The following is a 5,572-nucleotide window of genomic DNA, read 5'->3' as shown; positions in this document are numbered from 1 at the left end:
TAAAAAAGTAAAACATATTTATCTACATGTAAAATCATGATAAAAAAATCATGTACACAGAAAAATGTTACTATAAGAGAATATAATAGAATTGTGACTATACGAAGTTTAAAGGTTAATCAACTCACATCAAAATATAATTCATAGTATCTATTTATAAAAATAAATATTTAAATTAAAATATGAATAAAATTAAATTTACTTAAACTGGATTTCCCGCTCTTAATTAATATTCGATCGTTGAAGTATAATCATGTAGGAATCAATAGGTAATGTGCCCCAAAGATCCCTAATTTTGTCCATTTTATTTCTTTAACATTTTACAATTTGCAAAGGCTTGGAGTATCAATCACCGTGAATTGCAATTTGCAAACCTAAAAAAAGAAAGAAAAAAACCTAATCCGTTCTTAAACGTGCCGCCAAACATCATCCATTCAAGGGTAGAATATGCCTAAGCAATGGCATATTTGATATCTCCACCTCCTCGGGCCGCCACATGGATTTCTCGACTCATAGCAGGCCCTCCTTATCCTTCGAGTATGTCATCCGCACTTCCCACTGCATAGACTTCAACATATTCTCGAGCTCGTTAATGGTCTCAATGTTGTCTCGAACAATAAGCTTTCCTTCTGGCCTTAGTATTCTATCAGCCTCTGCAACAACGGCCTCTAAGTTGCACCTATATGCCCATAAGCCATTGCCAAGTTAGACCGAAACTCACAACCCGATGAAAAATACAAATAAGGTATGATTGAATGGTGATTATAATGGAGTCGGGAAAAGAAATATATTGATACAAACCTCTTTTTAACCTTCGAGAATAGATGATCCGTGTGAAGAAGATCGTAAGACCTTGGATATGTGCTAAACAATTCACACCAATCATGATACATGCCAAATAGACCTCTTTCAAATATTATGGGAAGTGTATCTGCTAAGTCGATTCAGACCACATTCATGACCCATAAATCCAGATCTTTTAGTGCAGCTGCAAAGCTGTAAGCATACCTCAGCCAGAATTAAGAATAGAAGATGAAGCAATATAACATAAAGAACTAGGTGTTAAACCAATATATCCTCCGTATTAACGAGTGTATTGGTTTACATACCCTCCATAAACGGCGCTCATGTCCATGACATTTCTGACAGATGACCAGCTTATCCCCATCCCATTTATGTATGACTTGGTCACCACCCGTTTCCAGTGCTTATTGTCTGCAACGAAATCCTCTGGCGCTGCTTTGCCATACACTCCAACTTGGGAACTCAACCAATAAGGTGATTTTTCCAACCTTGCCGGCCATTGCTCAGGCCACTGAGACCCGCGTTCTGATGCATCTACTGGGGCTTTGTGCATGCAAGCTTGCAGGGGCACATTCCTATAAACAAGAATCAAATCAAATGGCTGTTTTTATAACAGAAAATATTAAATAGCTTACAAAAAGAATGCAATCTAACATACTGAAAGCCGGTTGGTGAATATTTCTAGTGTCTTCTTACAAAAAAATGTTAATTTGTTTTTAGCCAAAATATAGAGTTTACATCTGAGTTGGAAATAATACCACGAGGCATTTGGATCATCAGACTCAGGACAGAGCGGAGGCTCTTGTTTTGCCCTTTGCTCATAGCAGTCGTTAGAGGTAGGCTTTCTAAATGCCGCTACAGCCACCCCATTTACTTCATCCTTACTGGTTTTGTTAACAACCTCCCAGCACATAGATTTTGTTAGATCAACCATAGCTGCACAGAATCCACATAAATTAAGCAGCTGTCACAGATTCCACATAGATTTTGTTAACAAGATACAAAGATGGTACGATGATATATACCTTTCCAGATTTCAACATCTTCAGGAATGCTCTGATAAATAGGAGTAGCAGACCACAAAAAGAAACCACCAGGTCGCAGGACACGATTCAGCTCCAAGAGGAGTTTACCACCTGCATATTGCTGAGACCAGTGAATAATACTCGAGCAACAAAAATTAATAAAATAAATTCCAGCAACTGATTATTACGACTCCAAAACAGCTTATAACTAAATGAGGTTTTAAATACCTTCTATGTGCCATGGTACTCTACATCGTGCACAACGAACAACATCAAATACTCTGCTAGGGTACGGAAGTCTCTTGGTACCCATCACAGCAGACACAGCAGGAATTCCCCTTTCAAGTGCTAATTGTACTTGAGCTTCATGTTCATCTTTAGGTGCAAAGGACATAGCAACTACATTTCTGTCAAAAAGAAAACCTCCAAAGCTAGCAACCCCACATCCAACATCCATTATTACGCGAGTACGTTTTCCCCATGCTACATCAGGCACAGACTGCAGAACAAGTAATAAATAATTAAGCATGTATTCAAATCACAAATTGCTAGAGGGGAAAAAATAATTTGACCATGAATATGCTTATCCACTGATTAAAGTCAAAGAATAATGATAGAAAACTAACAACGGAAATGACAATAATAACTATGGTGCTTGATAAATGTTATTTTCAGCTATAGGTCAGATCAAAAGAAGCCACATCAAAGTCCTTATCTATGTTGCACTGATACGGATACGGGGACGAGAAATGGCAATTTCTAAAATTACAGGGTACAGGGACGGCAAGGGTACAGTATATAAAAAATTTTAAATAGATGTAAAAAATTATAAATAAAGTCAAAAATAAAAAGGAGACAAAGCAATGCTATGGTAATGCCAAGCAATGCTTGATCCTTATCTAGTGAATGAATAGAAGGATCAACTAGTCCCAAAAGCGTCCCATTGCAGGCCAATTGGCTTGCCCAAGATATCAAATTTGCTCTCTCAAATTCGGACATTGGTGAGGCCGTGACTTGGAGTGGTCTATGGTCAGATATTATGACCAAAACCAGAACCCCAAAACTATAAACATCACATTTCTCAGAGAGAAAACCGCCACCGTCATACTTTGGCGCAATATAACAAACAGTTCATCACATACTCAGCGTACTACTGATCCCAACGCTCTTCGAAATATCGCCACTAGCCCAATCTTGGCTATTCCTTCTTTCCATTTTGAATTCACCACTAAATCCATTTAACCACCAATCAATGCTGCCTCTGTTATTCTTTTTCCTTTTCCTTTCTACCATTTCTTCATCTCTTTCCCACGATAGTTCTCCATTGTTACTCGAACAACCCTTTTTATTATTAATAAAATATCTCCCAGAGTTCTCACAATAGGATTAGCGATTTCATCAACTATGGCAAAAAGTTTGGGGGGTTACCGGCAGTGGCTGCTCAAGTAAAGGACAGTGGCGACGTGTGAGCAACACGTCCACCCTCCACGGCCGAAAACATTAAGAAAACAAAAACAAAAACAATTTAAATGCCTTAAACAATTTACCACAAACAAATACGGTGGAAACAAGGGAGGAGCACGGTGGGAAGATCATCTCCAAAAACGGGATGACAACATTCGCAAAACTACTTATCATGTTAGATATAGCTATTATCAATGTAATAATAGCCAACTATGGTGTGAGACAATACTCTGATTTAGGGACCTCACCTCTTCTATGAAGTCAATATAATGAAGCGCACCATGCTTAAACTGGGTTCCACCACCAGGAAATGTGAGGTATTTTCCAGTAACTTTTACCCAATTCTGATGACCCTTAATTTGTGCCAGTTTGGTATGGGGAACATTATAGTACCAAATCTACAGCAGCAACAAAGAAATTGTTAGTTCATCCTATCAAGCACAGAAGCAAATTGAAAAAATAAACCAGCTCATGTTAATTGAGTACCTTCTCCCTGCTTTTTGGCCACTCAATTGGACGTTTATATCCTTCAGGAAGAGGGACAAGGCAGGTTGGTGGTTCTTCTGGACAGTGCCTCTCTCGATGTTCATAGTGCTTGGTAGAAGGGAGATGCCTGATTGCTTCCCAATTGTCAAGGCATGGAATATAATCAGGCCCAGCAGTGGAATTGCACACCTTCCAACTGTATTTCTTATATGATAACTGAGCCTCTTTTTCAGCCTTTGATTCTGTTGCCTGAGTAGAGAATGATCCAGTTTGAGTCATGGTTTCATTCAATAGTTCAGACTGAGCTCCAGATGGGAAAACTTCATTCGAGCTCTGGCTTTTCTCCCGACCAACATCTTTCACCTCATCAGAGCCTTTATACGAGTCATTATCATTTTGGTCAACCTTCTCTATCTGACCATCAACCCGATCTCCATTAGTTCCGGAGGAGCTTTCATCTTGCTTCTTTTCACCATCATCAGAATCAGATTTATTGTCATTCTCGTCAGAGTCAGATTTCTCATTGCTCTCTTCGGAATCAGACTTCTTGTCATCAGAATTCTCTTGAGAATCCCCTTCTCCACCAGGGTTCTCACCTTCTCTCCACCTTCAGCAGTTGACTGTTCATCATCCTTCTTAGACTCCTCCAAGTTAGTCTCTTCAGCGTTATCCTGATTTTCCTGTGTATCTAAGTTGCCCTTACCATCATTTTCAGCTAGACTCACATTAGTGTCCCCTTTGGTGGCATCCTCGGGCAAATCCCCAGGGTTATCTTCAAACTGTGGGGTGTTGCTGCTGTCACTGTTATCACTGATTACTAGTGTAACCTTATCTTCAGCTGAGTTTTATTTTCCAGAGCCGGATCGTCTCCAACAGACACAGATGAGGACGAAATCATCATCCAGATCCCAACTAAACATAATCCGACGAAAAACACGACGGTGACAGTGAAACAATAACCCGAAGACTTCCTATTATTATTATTATTATTATTATTATTGACTCTACTATATTTTCCTAATGCCATCGTCACTATTTACTTCCTTTTCCAATCAATACTTCAAATTTTCACACCTGAAATTTGTATAAAAGAAGAATCAGAACTATATTCCAAAGAAAATCTAGTGATTCACTAAAGAAAAATGCAGCTCTAATAAGATCTAAAAGAATGAAGATAAACTAATAAACATAAGTATATGGAAACAACGCAACGAAGTATGTAACTAGATATTTTCAAAATAATAGTCAGAAATATTCCGATCTAATCGAAACAGAGCTCTGGACATATAATAATAGAAAACAGCAAAAATATAATTAGATCTGCTACAAACAAAGAAAATTAAATTTACCTGAAACAAAACTGACAGAGATATGAAAGAGAAAAGCTTCAACTATCGCTAATGCTTCATTTTCCCTCCAGTAATCAAATAAGTCAAGCTTATAGCTGGAAATTCAAAGCCAGAAGAAAAACCACTTAGGTGCGTTTGGTTTCCGTAATATTACCTAAAAGATTATAAGAGAATAATAGGGATGGACATAGGTCGGGTTGGGTTGGGTTTTTGGTCCATCCGGCCCGATCCGAGAAGAAGGGGATCTTCACCTGTGATCTGATCCGATGAAATTAATTTTTCACCCGACCCGATAGATAGTTTAAAAAACTCGACCCGACCCGAAATAATAAAAAAATTATTTTTATTTAATAAAAACAGTGACTAAATTGAAAAAAATAATATATGGAGAGGTATTATTGTAATTATTCCTAAATATATAGGGTAAAATTATATATTTTTTCT

The 5,572-nt window shown here is 38.0% G+C and overlaps 1 pseudogene; it reads right to left on the bottom strand.

The window, feature by feature from the left end:
• Positions 1-312: 312 nt before the first annotated feature.
• Positions 313-4,821, bottom strand: LOC120118571 (annotated as a pseudogene).
• Between the last annotated feature and the right edge of the window lie 751 nt (positions 4,822-5,572).

This window comes from Hibiscus syriacus, unplaced genomic scaffold (genome assembly GCF_006381635.1).
Source record: "Hibiscus syriacus cultivar Baekdansim isolate YM2019G1 unplaced genomic scaffold, ASM638163v2 tig00110328_pilon, whole genome shotgun sequence".
In the NCBI taxonomy this organism is placed as follows: Eukaryota; Viridiplantae; Streptophyta; class Magnoliopsida; order Malvales; family Malvaceae; genus Hibiscus; species Hibiscus syriacus.
The sequence above is the reverse complement of the archived record's forward strand: the minus strand, read 5'-3'. Positions and strand labels throughout refer to the sequence as shown.